The sequence below is a fragment of the Carcharhinus amblyrhynchos genome, chromosome 26 (assembly GCF_965287045.1).
Source record: "Carcharhinus amblyrhynchos chromosome 26, sCarAmb.v2.hapA, whole genome shotgun sequence".
In the NCBI taxonomy this organism is placed as follows: domain Eukaryota; kingdom Metazoa; phylum Chordata; class Chondrichthyes; order Carcharhiniformes; family Carcharhinidae; genus Carcharhinus; species Carcharhinus amblyrhynchos.
Window position 1 is genome coordinate 26,894,206 of NC_137349.1, and position 19,811 is coordinate 26,914,016.

At 44.6% G+C, this 19,811-nt stretch overlaps 1 protein-coding gene across 1 annotated transcript in view; it reads right to left on the bottom strand.

The window, feature by feature from the left end:
- The window catches only part of cers4a (ceramide synthase 4a), a 75,837-nt gene extending 58,616 nt beyond the window's left edge, over positions 1 to 17,221 (bottom strand). Inside the window, exon 1 of the mRNA XM_080212944.1 lies at positions 17,054 to 17,221. The gene's annotated coding sequence lies outside the window, so the exon portion shown is untranslated. The remainder of the gene's footprint in view (positions 1 to 17,053) is intronic.
- Between the last annotated feature and the right edge of the window lie 2,590 nt (positions 17,222 to 19,811).

The following is a 19,811-nucleotide window of genomic DNA, read 5'->3' on the forward strand; positions in this document are numbered from 1 at the left end:
GAAACCATTGTCGATTGTTGGAAAAACCTATCTGGTTCACTAATGTCCTCTAGGGAGGGAATCTGCCACCCTTACCTGGTCTGGCCTACATGTGACTCTTAACTGCTCCCAAAGGCAACTAGGGATGCACTGTAAATTCTGGCCAGCCTGTGACGCCCATGTCCCACGAATGAATATTAAAAGAAAGCTGGGAGTCACCAAATCATTGTTTCCCGATTCACTGCCTCCTCACGCTACCTCTTTTCAAACTTGTGGAACTCGGCTCTTGCCGAGTTTTCTTACAACACAAACATCAGAAGGTGGTGGTAGCAGGATCTGACTACAATGGAATGAGGAGGAGCTGTGGAGCAGAATACCTTTGGAAACTCAATCCTTCGACTGCAGTTAAAGCTGAACAATCTAAGAAAGCTCTTAGATTTTTAATTGATTGTTACATTTGCACAACATGCATCATCCATACTGTTTATTCAGTCTCAGGGTTACCTTTCTATTAACATGGAAACCGCTCAAAGACGGCCATTCTGTCGCTAAAAATAAATCTGAAGTCATGAATAATAGTCAATTACGCAAAGCCATTGACTAATCAAGAATACCAACGATACCCATTAATCACTAGGCACACCCAACCATTAAAGGTATGCAATGAATGGGAAACTGGTTGACAAGTGGTTAGAACTAATGGGGAAACAAAAAGGAGTGACAGGAGAAAATGATAATTAGATACAGCTCATCTTTCCCAACTGTTTTTCTTGCTACTCACACTCATCCTAATACTTGAGGCACTTGCTCATAAGAATGATAAACAGTAAGCAAAACTCCACGATTTTTAGCCACAAATGATGAACACGTGGCATTGCTTCAATTCTAAAAAAAAATCTTATCCACTTGTTCAAATCTCTCCATAGTCTTCCCCTTCCCATCCTCTGTAACCACCCCGCTCCAGACCTACAACCCTGACCTTCAATTTTCAAAACATCAGCATTTCTGATCTTTGTGGCACAAGCATTGGTGGCTGAGCCCTCTGCTACCTAGGCCCCAGCTCTGGAGTTCTGTTCGTAAGAGTTTTCATAGGAAACATAGAAACATCACATTAGAAAATAAGAATAAAGGAATCTAGGAATTCAAGTGAATAAATTATTGGAAGTAGCAAGACAAATTAGAAGGGCAACTAAAATGCTCCGAAACTGTTTGACTTTATTGCTATAGAATTCAAAAGTAGTGAAGTTATCTTGCCTAAAATCCTGGCCAGGCCTCATTTGGAATGTTGTGCAGAGTTTTGATCTTCATGTTGTAATAAGGACAGAAGCAATAGAAAAAGTGCAAAAGAGATTTACAAATAAAGGTTACCAGAATTGAGGATTATAGCTACCACAAAAGGTTGAACAGATTGGGACTCTTTGGAAAAGATTTATAGAAAGACTGATGTGGAGTTCACCAGCGTTGGATTGGGGTTGGCACAGTAAGTAGTCTCACAACACCTGGTTAAAGTCCAACAGTCTACTTGGTAGCACGAGCTTTCAGAGCGCCGCTCCTTCATCAGATGAGTGGTGAGAAGGACTGATCGAGATCTTTAAAATTATGAGTGAGTTGAAGAGCTTGAAAGTCCAAAGGATTAATGGTTAGGTTGATTGGCTAGGCTAAAATTGCCCCTTAGTGTCCTGAGATGCGTAGATCAGTGCGTAAATATATAGGGATATCCCTGGGTGGGATTGTGGTCGATGGGCCAAATGGTCTCTTTTTGCACTGTGGGGTTCCTATGATTCTATGAAGTGGAATGTTCCAATTTGTGGGAGGGGAGTTCAAACGTAAAGACCATGAATACTAGATACGTACTAACAAATAAGAACATAAGAAATAGGAGCAGGAGTAGGCCAACTGGCCCTTCGAGCCTGCCCCGCCATTCAATAAGATCATGGCTGATCTGTCGTGGCTCAGTTCCACATTCCCGCCCTCTCCCCATAACCCTTAATCCCCTCTCTTATCAAAAACCCATCAACCCGCGTCTTAAAAATATTTAGCGAGGCAGCCTCCACCACCTCAACGGGCAGAGAATTCCAGAGATTCACCACCCTTTGAGTGAAGAAGTTCCTCCTCAACTCCGTTCTAAACCTCCCCCCCTTTATCTTGAGGCTGTGCCCCCTAGTCCTACTGTCCTTTCTAAGCGGGAAGAGTCTCTCCGCCTCTATCCTATCCATCCCATTCATCATCTTATACGTCTCAATGAGATCTCCCTTCATTCTTCTAAACTCTAACGAGTACAAGCCTAATTTATTCAGCCTCTCCTCATAGCTCAACCCCCTCAACTCCGGCATCAGCCTAGTAAACCTCCTCTGTACTCCCTCCAAGGCCAAAATATCCTTGCGTAAGTACGGCGCCCAAAACTGCACACAGTACTCCAGCTGCAGCCTCACCAATGCCCTATACAGCTGCAGCAAGACCTCCCTACTTTTATATTCAATCCCCCTCGCTATGAAGGCCAGCATCCCATTCGCCTTCCTGACCACCTGCTGCACCTGCAAGCTGGGTTTTTGCGACTCATGCACAAGGACCCCGAGGTCCCTCTGCTGCAGTTTTTCTCCACGTAAGTAATAATCCTTCCTACCATTATTCCTACCAAAGTGGACCACCTCGCACTTGCCAACATTAAATTCCATTTGCCAGTTCCTGGCCCATTTGCCCAGCCTATCTAGATCCTTCTGTAGACTCTCCACACCCTCCGCACAATTTGCCTTTCCACCAATCTTGGTGTCATCAGCAAATTTCGACACCATACACTCGGTTCCCTCCTCCAGATCATCTATATAAATGGTAAATAGCTGAGGCCCCAGCACCGACCCCTGAGGCACTCCACTAGTCACCAACCGCCAATCCGAATAGCACCCATTGACCCCCACTCTCTGCCTCCTATTTGACAACCAGTCCTCTATCCACGCTAACACCCTACCCCCAACTCCATGTCCCCTGACCTTCTGCAACAACCTCTTGTGAGGTACCTTGTCAAACGCTTTCTGAAAATCCAGAAAGACCACATCCACCGGCTCTCCTCTGTCCACCGCCCTAGACACATCCTCATAGAACTCCAGTAAATTTGTCAGACACGACTTCCCCTTAACGAAACCGTGCTGCGTCTGCTCTATCAAGCAATTCCCCTCAAGATGCCTCGCTATTTCCTCCTTGATGACGGATTCTAACATTTTACCTACAACAGACGTTAAACTAACCGGCCTATAATTCCCTGCCTTTTGCCTGGCACCCTTCTTAAACAACGGCGTAATATTAGCCGCTTTCCAATCTTCCGGCACTTCCCCGGAATCCAGCGACGCCTGGAAAATAACCACCAAGGCATCCACTATCACCTCCGCCATTTCTTTCAGAACCCTCGGATGCATTCCATCCGGTCCTGGGGACTTGTCCACAATCAGCCCCTCCAGTCTGTCGAGCACCACCTCTCTAGTAACAGTAATGTCATCGAGACCCTCCAGTCCTACCACCTTTCCATCTCTAACACCCGGCAAATTATTCACGTCCTCCTCCGTGAAGACCGAAACAAAAAAGTTATTCAAGACCTCAGCCATTTCCCCATCCCCTACCACTAAGTCCCCCTTCTCATCCTCTAAGGGTCCAACGTTCACCCTAGCCAGCCTCTTCCTTTTTATATACTTATAAAAACTCTTGCTATCCTTTTTTATATTAAGCGCTAGCCCAGCTTCATAGTTTATCCTACCCTTCTTTATCAATTTCTTTGTCAATCTTTGTTGACGTTTAAACCTCTCCCAATCCTCTTCTCGCCCACTACTCTTAGCTACTCTAAACGCCTCCGCTTTTAATTTAACACTTTCCTTCAGCTCCTTCGTTATCCACGGCTGATTACCTCTCCTCCTATGGTCCTTTTTGACCATCGGAATAAATTTCTGCTGAGCACCAAGAAAGATCTCCTTAAAAATCCTCCACTGCTCCTCAGCAGACCTACCTTCCAACGCGCTCCCCCAGTCCACATTCGCCAATTCCTCTCTCATCCTACCCTCTGTTCAAACAAAGGACGCGTGTCCGGGAACCCACTTTGTCGTCCTCCATCTGCACCATAAGCTCCACCATACAATGATCACTCTCCCCAAGAGGATCCTTCACCGCAAGGTCCCTGATTCTACCCGCCTCATTACATAACACCAGATCCAAAACAGCTCGCTCCCTCGTCGGCTCCAACACACACTGTTCAAGGAAACTATCCCGGCAGCATTCCAAGAACTCCTCCTCGAGCCCAAATCTAACAGGAAAATAAGAAGAATTTTCTTTGTTCAGAGTGGTTAGAATGTGGAACTCATTACCACAAGAAATGGAGGCAAACAGCAGATGTATTCATCCAGTTTTTCTTTTACAAGCAAGGGAAGAAGGAATAAACAATTATGAGGAGGGGCTGAAAAAAGGCAAATGGAATGAGGAGATTTATGTGGATTAACACCAGCACATAGTTGGGCCTGATGGCAGGATCAATGCTGAATATTCAAAATAAACCCCCTTCCCACTTTAAGTTGCTTTTCAAATCTTACTTCTAACCAAAGGTTTGGTCACATCTTCCTACGGCTCAGTGTTAAATTGCTGGTTGGTAAAGTCATGAAAGCATCTTGGACTGTTTTACTTTATTAAACAGAAACACAGAAATTAGGAGTAGGCCATATGGTCCTTCAAGCCTGCTCTGCCATTCATTACGATCATCGCTGATCATCCAACTCAACAACCTGTTCCCACTTTCCCCCTTGCCCCCATTCCCATATCCTTTGAATCCATTAGCCCTAAAAGCACTAACTTCTTCTTGAAAACATGCAATGTTTTAGCCTCAACTATTTTTCTGTGGTAGCAAATTCCACTGGCTCATCACTCTCTGGGTGAAGAAATTTCTCTTCATCTCAGTCCTAAATGATCTACCCAATATCCTAAGACTGTGATCCCTGGTTCTAGACTCTCTGCCACCTGGAACATCCTTCCTGAATCTACCCTGTCTAGGCCTGTTAAAATTTTATAGGTTTCTGAGATTCCCCCTCATTCTTCTGAACTCCAACGAATATAATCCTAACTGACAATCTCTCCTCATACATCAATCCTGCCATTGCAGGAATCAGCCTGGTAAACCTTTGCTGCATTCCCTCCATAGCGAAGCATCCTTTCTTAGATAAGGAGACCAAAACTGCACACGATATTCCAAGTGTGGCCACACCCAGGCTCTGCTTAATTGAGCAAGACATGCCTGAATTTATACTTAAATTCTTTTACTAGGAAGGCCAACATACCATTTGCCTTTTCACCGCTTGCTGCGCCTGCCTGCTTACCGTTAGCAACTGATATACAAGAACACTCAGGGCTCATTACATATTCCTCCCTCTCAATCAATAGCTATTTGAATAATAACCTGACTTCCTGCTTTTGCTACCAAAGTGGATAACCTGCCATTCATTCACATTATACTGCACCTGCCATGCATCTGCCCTCTCACTCAGTGTGTCCAAATCACACTGAAGCATCTTTGCATCCTCCTCACAGCTCACCCTCACATCCTGTTTTTATGTCATCTGCAAATGTGGAGATATTACATTTAATTTTTTCATTTAAATCATTAATATACGTTGCGAATAACTGGGGTCCCAGCATTGATCCCTGCAGTACCCCACTAATCAGTGCCTGCCACTTGGAAAAAGATCCGTTTACTCCTACTGTTTCCTGTTTGCCAACCAGTTTTCTGTCCATCTCGATAAACTATCCCTAATCCCACGCTCTTTAATTTTACACATTAATCTCTCATGTGGGACTTTGTCGAGGGCCTTCTGAAAATCCAAATAAATCACATTCACTGGCTTCCCCATATCAATTCTACAAGTTACATTCTCAGGAGAATTCCAGTAGATTTGTGAAGCGTGATTTCCCTTTTGTAAATCCATGCAGACTCTGACTTATCCTATCACTCTTTTCCATGTGCTTTGCTATTAAATCTTTTATAATGGACTCTAGCATTTTCTCTACTACTGAAATCAGGCTGATTAGTCCATAATTCCTTGTTTTCTCTCTACCTCCCTTTTTAAACCGTGAGGTTACATTAACTACCCTCCAATCCATAGGAACTGTTCCAGAGCCTGTAGAATCTTAGAAGATGACCACCACGCATCCACTATTACCAGGATCTCTTTCTTAAGTACACTGGAATGTAGATCATCTGGTCCTGGAAATTTATCAGTCTTCAATCCCATCAATTTCCCCAATACATTCCCCTAGTAATACCAATTTACTTCACTTCCTCCCTCTCACTAAAACTGTGTTCCCCAGTGTTTGTGGTATGTTATTTGTGTCCTTCATTGTGAAGACAGAACCAAAGTATATATTTAGTTGGTCAGCCACTTTTGTTCCCCATTGTAAATTCCCCTGTTTCTGACTGTAAGGGACCTATATTTGTCCTTACCAATCCTTTTTTCTTCACATAGGCATAGAAACTTTTATAGTCAGTTTTTATGTTTCCTACAAGCTTACTCTTGTATTCTATTTTCCCCTTTTCAATCAATCTCTTGGTCCTTTGTTGAATTCTAAACTGCTCCAAATCCTGAGATCTGCTGTTTTTGTCTTTTTCTTGGATTTAATACTCTCCACCTACCTGCTTGGAATGTTCATTCTGTTTTTTTATTTTTAATTTGCGATGTTGATAATCCTGTAATGGCAGAATTCATTGAATCATAGAATCCCTCCAGAGCAGAAGGCAATCATTTGGCCCATCGAGTCTGCACCAAGTCCCCGAAAGAGCATCTGACCCAGAACCTATTCCTATAACCCCATGTATTTACTCTGCTAATCTCTCTAACCTACACATCCTGAGACACCAAGGGCAAAATTAGCACGGCCAATCCAAATAATCTGCACATCTTTGAACACTAAGGGTCAATTTACCATGGACAATCCATCTAGCTTGCAGATCTTTGGAGTGTGGGAGGAAACCCACACAGACATGGGGAGTACTTGCAAACTCCATACAGTCATCCTGGAATCGAACCTGGGTCCCAGGTGTTGAGAGATAGCAGTGCTAACCACTGTGCCGCCTCATCCCGAATTTGCAGGAAAAATCTGATGGCCTTCTCCTTGAGGAATGTGGTTGTACCTTTTCTTCTTCCTGGTGGCCATTAACTATCATTTATATTGTTTAAATATTCCCTCTAACAAGTCAACCCAAACCTAGATGTTTGCCACCTGCTGCTGTAAACTGGCACGGGCTGCTTCAATGCTGGAGGAGTTGTACATAGAGCTGATTACAAAGGAACAAACAGCTTCAGAAGGAGGAATGATCATTGATAAGCAGCCAACAAAACAGGACTGCAGCCGACAACCTCTACACACAAGAGGCACAGTGGCACTGTGTACAAACATGTTTTCCTATCATGTACAGCTCCCACTGTGTAAAAGAGATTGCGAGTCAGTCTGTTTTAACTTGGATGACTAATAGACCATGGCAGTTTGAAAATTTGAATCCAGTTTCAAAAAGGTCAAATCGCAGTCCCCCTTTTCAGGATTTTACAATAGGCTGTTGTTTGTTTATCAGTCTGAGTGTTCAAACTGGAGAATTTGCATGTAGCTTTTGGTGAAGGTTCATTCCAGCACAAGCTGCAGGGGGCAGATTCAGACCTGAATATGTTGGACATACTGAAGAATAGGAAGTGGAAAATCTCCTAAAACTGAGGTTGGGGGAGGGGGGGTGGTGTGGGTGATCTACAGTTACTGTCCTTTCGCAAATGCAAAAAGATTACTGATGACCCCTAATTAATTAACCTCTCTACACCCTCCATATCACATCACATAAGTGAATGGAAAAACAAGCCATTTTCCAATTTACAGTTTTTAAAAACCACTTTGAAAGCAATTATATATTAGAAAAAAAGATATAATTTGGGTTTGAAGCAGTTTAGTGACTTGACTCCATTGCTGGCATGAACGGCTTATCTTATGAAAGAAGATTGTACAGATTAGGCCTTTACCCAGTGGAATTTAGAAGGATCCTATTGAAACATATAAAACCTGGAGGAGATTTAATAGGGTCAATACTAGGAGGATGTTTCCACTTGTGGGGAAAATGAGAACCAGGGGACACAGTTAAACAGTAAGGAGTTTTGACTTCAAGATAGGGGCCAGGTGAATTATTTCCTCCCAGGGGGTCACTTTGTGGAATTCTCTTCCCCAGAAGGTTGTGGAGGTTTTTAAATGTATTCAAGGCTGAATTAGACAGACTTGCGAGATAAGAGAGTTGAGATGGAGGTGAAATCACAACCAGATCTTATTAAATGATGAAGCAGGCTCAAAGGGCCAAAAAACCTATTCATGCTCGTAAGTCCCATGTCCTCATGGTCACAATTTTAGAGACCAAACAGAAAATGATCTGTCTGATCATTGCTGGACCCCAGTTACTCCTGTAAGGAGGGATAATACAATAGTCTGAGTACTTCCTGTATGAGGAATATTTTAGTAGTCCGAGTACTCCCTGTCTGATGGATAGTTTAATAGTCTGAGTACTTCCTTTACGATAGATAGTTTAGTAGCCTGAGTACTCCCCGTATGATGGATAGTTTAATAGTCAGACTGTATAGGCTTTGCTCTATTACTTGGTTAAATGCATCATCTAAATGGTTTGTCACCTGCACAGTGATTTCTCAAATACCATCTTGGAACTGCAGAGACATGATACAGAGCTGGTCATTAGCCCAAATTATGTGTGTTTAACTCCATGCAAGAAATACAGAGTCCTCCTCATCTCACGTCACCAACCTGTGCCAATATCCCTTTATTCCTCCTCATCCATCACCTTTCTAACATTTGCATTTATCACTGCTGCAACCACTAACTCTATTACTTCATTCCACAGCCTCACAGCCATCCGTGATAACAACAAAAGGTCTGTCCTGCTCTCCTAGCTTTGCATTTAATTTTACGCTCCTCATTCTAGGCTCTCCTGACATTTGATTTTTTTAAAATTAGATCATAGAAATCACAGAAACGCTTCAGTATAGGAAGAGGCCATTCAGCCCATCAAGTCTGCATCGACCACAATCCCACCCAGGCCCTACCCCCATATCCCTGAATATATACCTGCTAATCCCTCTAACCTATGCATCTCAGGACACTAAGGACAATTTTTGGCATGGTCAATCAACCTAACCTGCACATTTTTGGACTGTGGGAGGAAACTGGAGCACCCGGAGAAAACCCATCAGACACGAGGGGAGTGTGCAAATGCCACATAGACAGTGACCCAAGCCGGGAATCAAACCTGTGAAACAGCAATGCTAACCACTGTGCTACCGTGCCATCCTTACCTGGTCTGGCCTACATGCGACTCCAGAGCCACAGCAATGTGGTTGACTCTTAAATGCCCTCAGGGATGGGCAATAAATGCCAGCCCAGCCACATTCCGTGAACAAATGTAAAAAACATCCTGAAGGAAGGAGTCCTGCTCACATTTCTTGGAATTCCATTTCCTGGTGACTACAAATAGATCATCATTGCAACAGCAGGATTTAAATTACCAGCGCAACATGGTAGTAAATCTCTTCTGCACTCTTTCCAATGCATCAACGTCCTTCCGGTAGTGTGGCGACCAGAGTTATACACAATACTCCAAATGCAGCCTAACCAAAGTCTTACACAGCTGCAATATAATTTTCCAATTCCTATACTCAACACCCTGACTGATGAAGGCCAGCATGGCATACACTTTCCTGATCACCTTGTCCACCTGAATGGCCACCCTCAGAGAGCTGTGGATCTGCATACCTAGATCCGTCTGCATGCTAATATTTTTAAGGACTCTACCATTTACTGTATAGAACATAACAGTGCAGTACAGGCCCTTTGGCCCTCGATGTTGGGCCGAGCAGTGAAACCAATCTAATGACCCTCTAAACTAAACTATTTCAATATTATCCATATGCCTATCCAATGACCATTTGAATGCCCTTAAAGTTGGCGCATCCATTACTGCTGCAGGCAGGGCATTCCACGCCCTTACAACTTTCCTTCTGCAGTACATCTTCCAAAGTGCATCATTTCACATTTGCCTGGGTTAAATTCCATTTGGCCCAAGTCTCCAGCTGATTTATATCCTGCCGTTTCCTCTGACAATTCTCCTCACTATCCGCTACTCCCCCAATTTTTGTATCATCTGCCAATTTACTAATCAGACCACCTACATTTTCCTCCAAATCATTTATGTATATTACAAACAACAGAGGACCCAGCACTGATTCTTGTGGAACATTGCTTGTCACATACCTCCAGTTAGAAGAGTACCCTTCCACTGCTACTCTCGGCTTTTTACGCCCAAGCCAATTTTGTATCCATCTTACCAGCTGACCTCAGATCCCATATGACTTCACCTTCTGTATCAGCCTGCCATGAGGAACCTTATCAAAGGCTTTACTAAAGTCCATATATACAACATCCACTGCCCTGCCCTGATCTATTCTTCTTGTCACTTCCTCAAAGAACTCAATCAAGATTATGTGACATGATCTCCCCTTCACAAAACCATGCTGCCTAAAACCAATAAACTGATTCTCTTCCAGATTTGAATACATCCTGTCCCTCAGAATCTTCTCCAATAATTTCCCCACCACTGAGCAGGCCTGTAATTTCCAGGATTGTCTCTTCTGCCCTTCTTAAATAGAGGAACAATGTTAGCTACTCTCCAATCCTCTTGTACCTCACCCACAGCTAAACAGGATACAAAGATTTTGGCCAAGACCTCAGCAATTTTTTTCTTCTCCTCTCTCGGTATTTTGGGATACACCCTATCTGGTCCTGGTTCACCTTAATGTTTTTCAATACCTCCTCCCGTTTTGATCTCAATATGCCCTAGAATGTCAACATTCATCACATCCTCCTTCTTTGTGAATACTGACGCAAAGGACCTCACCCACCTCAGAGTCCACACACAAATTACTTCCACCTGTCCTTGACTGGACCTACCCTCCTCTTTATAAAAGCATAAAAAGCCTTGAGATTCTCCTTTATTCTGCCTGCCAAGGATCTTTCATGGCCCCTTTCAGCCCTCCCAAATCCCTGTTTAAGCTTTTTCCTGCTATCTTTTTATTCCTCAAGAGCTTTATCTGTTTTCAATTTCCTGAAATTTATATATGCCTCCTTCTTTCTCACTAAGCTCACAATCTCTGTCTTCCAGGATTCCCGAATCTTGCCATCTTTATCCTTCATTTTTGCAGGGACGTACTTGTCCTGAATTGTTAACAACTGACTTTAAAAGATTCCTACATATCGGATGTGGATTGACCCTCAAACAGCCATTCCCAACCTACATTCCCTAGCTCCTGTCTCATACTGTTGCAGTTAGCCTTCCACCTGTTTAGTACTCTCACTCTGGGGTTACTTTTATCCTTTTCTACAAGTATCTTGAAACTTACAGAATTGTGATCACTGTTCCCAAAATGGTCCCCCACTGAGACATCAATTGCCTGTCTGGGCTTGTTTCCCAGAACCAGGTCTAAGATAGCCCAACTCGGGGAGGGGCTATCTGCATACTGCCTCAAGAGTCACGCTTGGATACACTGAACAAACTCTGCCCCATCCAAGCCCCTGGTACTAAAGGAATCCCAGTTTATGTTGGGGAAGTTAAAATCGTCCATCACAACAACCCTGTTGTTTTTACATCTTCCCACAATCTGTTGACATGTTAGTTCCTCAACTTCATGCTGGATGTTGGGAAGTTTGTAGTACAACCCTACTGCTCCTGAGCTCTATCCATACGACCTCACTGCACGATTCCACCAAGGTGCCTTTGCTCTGTATAGCTGTGACATTCTCCATAATCAGTAAAGCAATATCCCCACCACCTCGCCTGAAGTGCCCAAATTCTGGAATGCCAGTCCTGCCCTTCTTTCGTCCAAGCCTCCATAATTGCCACATCATCATAGTTTCATGTAGTAATCCAAGCCTAAAGTTCATCCGCCTTACCCCACATATTCCTTGCAAACACACCTCACACCATCTGTCCTGTCATGTTTCGTACACTCTCCCTGTGTTTTATTTCTCTAACCCATACTGGACCCGTTCACCGAGTTCCCCACAGTCTCTGTACTCTGACCCTCTCTGATTTTTGTATCTGCTCCTTTTCCCCTTCTTTTTGTTTTTGTCCCCACTTCCCTAAAAATCTTCAAAATTACTCCATCCTACAGAATAAATCTAATTCTTCTCCTTAAAATTACCTAACGTGCAAGACTCATTTCAGCCAGTGATGAGCAATTGTGATCCGGAGATGTGCTTGTGTCATGCAACCTAAAACACTTTGAATAGAAGCAAAATATTGCAGATGCTGGAAGTCTGAAATAAACCAGAAAACGTTGGAAAAACTGAGTAGAGAAAAACAGAGTCAACGTTTTGCCTCAGACTCATACAGACTTGAAACATTAACTCTGTTTCACTTCCACAGATCACAGAATCCCAACAATGTAGGAGGAGGCCATTTGGCCCATCAAGTCTGCACTGACAATAATCCCACTCAGGTCCTATCACCACAATCCCACACATTTACCCCACTATCTACCCTAAACTACACATCCCAAGACACTATGGGCAATTTAGAATGGCCAACCTAACCCGCACATCTTTGGAGCATAGGAGGAAACTGGAGCACTCGGAGGAACCCACACAGACATGGGGAGAACGTGCAAACTTCACACAGACAGTGATCCAAGCAGGGAATCGAACCCAGGTCCCTGGAGCTGAGGGGCATTGTGCCACCCCGTGCAGCCAGATCGCAAAGTAACAATTGACAGTCTCGTCCTGGAGACCTAGACACTTCTTAAAAATTCATTTATGAATGTCACTGGCTAGACCAGCGTTTCTTGCCCATCAGAAGGTGGTGAGCTGCCTTCTTGAACTGCTGCAGTCCTTGTGGTGTCACTACACCCACAGTGCTGTTAGGGAGGGAACCCAACAACAAAGAGCGGTGATATGTTTCCAGTTGAGGATGGTGAGTGGCTTGGGAGGGATATCTCCAGGTGGTGATGTTCCTAGGTATCTGCTATTCTTGTCCTTCCAAATGATAGTGTTCATGGGTTTGGAAGGTGTTGCCTAAGGAAACTTGATGACTTTCTGCACTGCATCTTGTAGATAGTGCACACTGCTGTTGCTGTTTGTCCGTGAAGGGATTGAACATTTGTGGAAAGGGTAGCAATTAAGCTGGCTGCTTTGTCTGGATGGTGTTAAGCTTCTTGAGTGTTGGTGGAGATGTACTCATCCAGGCAAGTGGAGGGTGTTTCATCACACTCTGGACTTGTGCCTTGTAGATGGCTGATGGGCTTTGCAGAGTCAGGTGAGGAAGATGCCTAGCCTCTGATCTGCACTTGTAGCCACAGTATTCACATGGCTAGTCCAATTCAATTTCTGGTCAATGGTAACCCCAGGATGTTGATACAATCAGGAGCCAGTCACTACTACATGCAAATAACACACAACCCTGAATCCAAGGACACAACACAATCCACTCGGGTCTCCAACATCTTGCAATTTAACACATCGCAAAGACAGCACAAAGAATTCATTATCAGGGCATCAACTGCCAGTCAAAAACTTCAATTTTAGAATCACAGTCTCAGCCAGAAATTGTTTCTAGTTTGCAAGGTACCCTGCTTTGCAGAAAAATATTGTCAGCGGTTTTTAGAGCACGTGGAATTGGGGTAACATTGGCTGAGACCTGTGTAACTGTGTGCCAATCTGAGAAATAACAGAACACAGCAAAATTTGAGGCATGTATATAGTTTTAATGTTTTAAATGTTATGACTGTAATTTATATAGAACTGTAAAAAAGTTTTAATTCTGCACGATTTGCAATTCATAGACATGTAGATTTGCAATAGTTTATTTGAGATTTTTATGAATAAAGATTTTTATGAATATTTTTGGAAAAAAATTGGCTAAAATCAAGAGTAGTATTGACATGCTATACTTGGTGGAAGTTATTAAGTTACATTTTTTTTAAAGCAGCATCTGGGCCTTTTGGCTAAGATGCAAATGAGATCAAGCCTTGGAGGAGGAGCTATGCCTACTCCAATCAGCTTGGACCATATAGACCAAGCCCAAGACAGGAAGTGAGAGCCCTGTCTTGTCAGCTTGGATCAGGAATGTCCCAACTTGTTGAGTCTCTGAATTGGACTTGATTTGACTGAATTGGAATAAAAACAAAAAAAAACTGCTGCTGCGGCATTGAGAATATTTACAGACAGAAAGAGAAAGTAGGGATTAATAGGTGATCCGCAGGACAGTAAGCTGTTACCAGTGGGGTACTGCAAGGAGCAATGCTTGGCCACAGTTGATCATAATCTATCTCAATGATCTGGATGTGGGGACCAAACGTAATGTTTCCAAATTTGCTGATCACACAAAACTAGGTGGGGAGAAAAGAGTTGTGAGGAGGATGCAAGGAAGCTTCAAACAGACTTAGGACAGGCTAAGTGAATGGGCAAGAACAATAGCAGATGGAATATAATGCAGACAAGTGCAAAGTTGTCCACTTTGATTGAGGTTGGGATGAGTTGACGTCCAACGGGACCTGGCTTTCCTTGTTCTTGAGTCACTGACAGCTAGCATACAGATGTAGCAAGCAATTAGGGGCATAGGTTGAAAGTGAGCAGGGGAAGTTTAAAAGAGAGGTACGGGGAAAGTTTTTTTCCACACAGAGGGTGGTGAATGCCTGGAACGCACTGCCAGAGATGGTGTTGGAAGCAGATTCTATAACAATGTTCAAGAGGCATCTGGATAGACATATGAATAGGCAGGGAATAGAGGGATATGGCAAGAATATATCAGAGAGGCACCTGTGTCGACACAGACTTGGTGGGCTGAAGGGCCAGTTCCTCTGCTGTACTGTTCTTTCTTTGTTAGGAAGGGAAATGGATGTTAGCCTTCATCCCAAGCTGATTTGAGTACTGAAGTAAAGGTCTGTAGAGCTTTGGTGAAACCGCACAGAGTACTGTGTAATTTTTATTGCCTTATCTAAGGATATTCTTGCCATTGGGTGGGTGGGTGGGTGGGTGGGTGGGGGGGGGCGGGATGTAACAGGGGTTCACCAGACTAATCTGTGGGATTGGTTTACAAGGAGAGATTGTGGAAACTGGACCTGTATTTTGTAGAGTTTTGAAGTGCGAGAGGTGATCTCATTGACAACTCTTGCAGGGTGCGACAGAGTAGACGTAGGTAGGATGTTTCCCTTGGCTGGTGAGTCAAGAACCAGAGGGCAAAGGCTCCAAATAAGAGGCAAAGCGTTAAAGACTGAGGTGAGGAGGAATTTCTTCATCCAGTCTTAAATGCCTTGCCTCTTAATCTAATGGTTGGTAAATCTTTGGAATTCTCCACTCCAGAAGGCTGTGAAAGTTCAATAATGGAGTATATTCAAGATCAAAATCTATCTTCAAGATAGGATACTAACAACATCAAGGGGTATAGGGATAGTGTTCACAGGGTGGGGTGGGGTGGGGAGGGGAGGGGATGCTGGACAGATGGCATAGAGGTAAATAGATGATTGTCCACGATCAGTTCTTGAGTGATACCCGTTGTCAGTAGGTTGGAAGGACCCAATGTCTTGGGTGTGGGTATCCTCGCTAAGCCAGTATTTATTGCCCATCCCCACTATTACCCTTGAGAAGGTAATAGTGAGCCACCTTCTTCAACCACTACAGTCCACATAGTGTAGGTCCACTCAGTGTGTTAGGCCTTCCTTCACTCAGTTCTTTCTGCAAAGAGCTTTGACCAGCTTCCCCCTCAACTCATTTTTCTTGAAATTAGATCCCTGTTTGTCATCCGATTAAAAAGAGATTTCTAGAGGTCACAGCTTTAGGATAAAGGGGGAGCAGATGTAAAACGGAGCTGAGAGAAATTAGTTCACTCAAAGGGTGGCGAGTCTGTGGAATTCACTACCCCAGAGTGTGGTGGATGCCGGAACTTGAGTACGTTTAAGAGGTGGACAGATTTTTAATTGGTAAGGGTTTGAACATGAACAGACAGGTAGATGGTGCGGAAGACAAGATGAGATCAGTCATGATAGTATTAAATGACAGAGCAGGCTCGAGGGGCTGAGTTGCCTACTTCTGCTCCTAGTTCTTATGAGGGACACTAAAGGTGTCGCAGGACATGGTGAGGTCGTGCGGGACTGGGGCATGGAGAGACAGGATCGACCTGTGATCATATTGAATAGTGGAACAGGCTCAATGGACCAAATCACCTCCACCTGTTTCTACGTTTTACATTTCTGCGTTAGCACACTGCATTTCTACATGCACACAATTCTAACAGTGTATACACAACCAGTTTAACCCAAGTCATATCAAAATGCTCCTTGAGCCTGCACAACCGGTCAAAAATTACGTTACAATCATCCAGTCACCTTCCAGAATGAAACCATAACACAGCACTGAGAATGTTCTAGATGGGAAGTGGAACTTGGGAGATGGGGGAAATGGAGAGAGAGGTGACCAGGGGATCAGTTTTTGTATCAATTTACCAACTAGAAATCTCCCACCCTAAAATACAACAACCAAGTGAATTTATTAGTGTCACAAGTAAATTTATACCAACACCACAATGAAGTTACTGTGAAAATCCCCTAATCAAACTCAGTGTTCTGGGGTGGAGGGTTAATCCTAGAATTTCAGGCTGTTAGCTAACTTCACAATCACAAATTAAACTAAATGAATAGACAGCAGTATATACTCTCAGACAAAACACATCAGAAAATAACTAAGCAAAAGCCGGCCTCTATAATTCACTCTTTTCTTCTCCATCTCATAACTACCCCATTCTCTTCTCTCTCTTTCGCACTTTGCTGAACAATTTTAACCCCCTTACCCCCGTTTTCTGTCTCTTCCCACACCACCCCCTCCTCCCTCACTCTGCCCCCTTCCTTCTCTCCCCAAACCCCCTCCACCTCTTCCCATCCCTCCGGCCGCACTCGCTCCAGCCCCTTTCCATTTTATTAACGCGAGAAAAGTTGCGCTGAACATTTGAGGGTTGAAGTTTCTGACCCACCTGCAGCTGCTGTGACTTCGACCCGAATCCCGGTTTGAGGAATGGGTGGCCCCGGGATAGAGGCGTGCAGGAACAAGGACACGGACACAAGCTCAATCCGCACACTGCGATCCAGGTAGAGCAACCTCAGCCCGCCCGCAAAGAGCTCCAGCAGAGCTGCCACCTAGAGCAAAGTCTACAACTCCCAGAGAGGAGGTGGAGACTTCTAATTGTTCATCTGTGTACACAACCAACTCCAAATGGGGAAAGAGAACACCCCCCCCCCCAACTGGAATGGGGGAACCCCAAAACACACAAACCTGGGATTGGGGGAACCCCAAAACACACAAATTGGGACTGGGGGGAACCCCAAAACACACAAACCTGGGACTGGGGGAACACCAAAACACACAAACCTGGGAGTGGGGGGAACCCCAAAACACACAAACCTGGGATTGGGGGAACCCCAAAACACACAAACCTGGGACTGGGGAACCCCAAAACATACAAACCTGGGATTGGGGGAACCCCAAAACACACAAATTGGGACTGGTGGAACCCCAAAACACACAAACCTGGGACTGGAGGGAGCCCCAAAACACACAAACCTGGGACTGGGCGAACCCCAAAACACACAAACATGGGACTGGGGGAACCCCAAAACACACAAATTGGGACTGGGGGAACCCCAAAACACACAAACCTGAAACTGGAGGGAACACCAAAACACACAAATCTGGGACTGGAGGGAACCCCAAAACACACAAACCTTGGACCCCCAAAATCTCACAAACCTGGGATTGGGGGAACCCCAAAACACACAAACCTGGGACTGGGGGTTACCCCAAAACAGACACCTAGGACTGGGATTAACCCCAAACAGATACCTGGGACTGGGAGAACCCCAAAACAGATACCTGGGACTTGGAGAACCCCAAAATAGACACCTGGAACTGAGGGTAACCCCAACACATGCACCTGGGACTGGGAGAAACCCCAAAACACACAAACCAGGGACTGGAGCTAACCCCAAGACACACACACCTGGGACTGGGGAAGACCCAACAGACAAACATGGGACTCAGGGGAAATCTCAAAAACAGCCAATTCAGACTGGGGGATCCCCAATACATACACACCCAGAATTGGGGGGAGCCCCAATGTACGTGTATGTGCACACATGACTGGACTGGACTGGGCGGAATATCTACACAGACCTGTAGAGCTAGGACTGGGCAAAATAGGAGCTTCTTCCCCATTTGACCAAATTCCTCTTTGATGTTGCTATCCACTTTGGAGGCTGAGGGTGCAGGCCCATCTCCAGCAACTTGTCCCAATGGTTCATGTCTGGGCACAGGCAGTGAGTATTAAACTGTTTGCTCCTCATTCAATGTTCTGAGGAACTTCAGTTCTGAAGTTAGAAGATCAAGAACAAGAGGGCACAGATGTAAAGATATCATTAAAAGGGGCAAAGGTGACGTGCGGAAAAACGTTTCTATCCAGTGAGTGGTTAGGGTTTAGAATGCATTGCCCGAGTGTGGTGAAAGCAAGTTCATTAGGAGCATTCAAAAGAGAGCTAGACCGTCCTCTGAAAATGATGAATATGCAGGGTTATGGAGAGAAGGCAGAGGAGTGGTACTAAGTTCAAAGAGCTGGTACAGACACGATGGGCTGAATAGCCCCCTTCTGTGTCATAAGAATTCTTGTGATTCAATGTCCACACATATCCACTTTCTAACCCTGTTATCAGGAGCGGTAACGCCAGGCTGATATTGCTCTAACGTGATACCGAGATCAGTTGCAGCAGCCTTACCCCAATCCAACTGAGAACTCAGGACAGACCTGGCTAAAATGCGCCTCTGCCTGGCCTGTGTGTCTCATTTACTGATGTCCTTATCCGGGACATTCCCGGTTTATGGAATTGTGTCCTTTTTAAACTCTTTAAATTTTAAGTAGAAACATCTCTTGCTCAGCAGGTCTTCCCCGTTATCCGATAGAGTAGATTCATCGATGCTTAGCGCATACAGGAGGCCAATCAGCCTACTGGTCAACAAACATCTGACTGTACTGACCTCATTTTCCAGTGCTTAATCCATAACCCTGTGCCAAGGAATGTCCCTTGTTTGGCAGGCTTTCCCCATTACCCAGTAGAAATGTTCAGTGGGCCACTTTGCCCTGGCTCCATGATTCTTATTCCTTGTTCATAAGAACATAAGAAATAGGAGCAGGAGTAGGCCATCCAGCCCTTCGAGCCTGCCCCGCCATTCAATAAGATCATGGCTGATCTGTCGCTGCTCAGTTCCACTTTCCCGCCCTCTCCCCATAACCCTTAATCCCCTCTCCTATCAAAAACCCATCAACCCGCGTCTTAAAAATATTTAGCAAGGCAGCCTCCACCACTTCAACGGGCAGAGAATTCCAGAGATTCACCACCCTTTGAGTGAAGAAGTTCCTCCTCAACTCCGCTCTAAACCGCCCCCCTTTTATCTTGAGGCTGTGCCCCCTAGTCCTACTGTTTTTTTTGAGCGGGAAGAGTCTTTCCACCTCTATCCTATCCATCCCATTCATCATCTTATACGTCTCAATGAGATCTCCCCTCATTCTTCTAAACTCTAACGAGTACAAGCCTAGTTTATTCAGCCTCTCCTCACAGCTCAACCCCCTCAACTCCGGTATCAGCCTAGTAAACCTCCTCTGCACTCCCTCCAAGGCCAAAATATCCTTGCGTAAGTGCGGCAACCAAAACTGCACACAGTACTCCAGCTGCGGCCTCACCAGT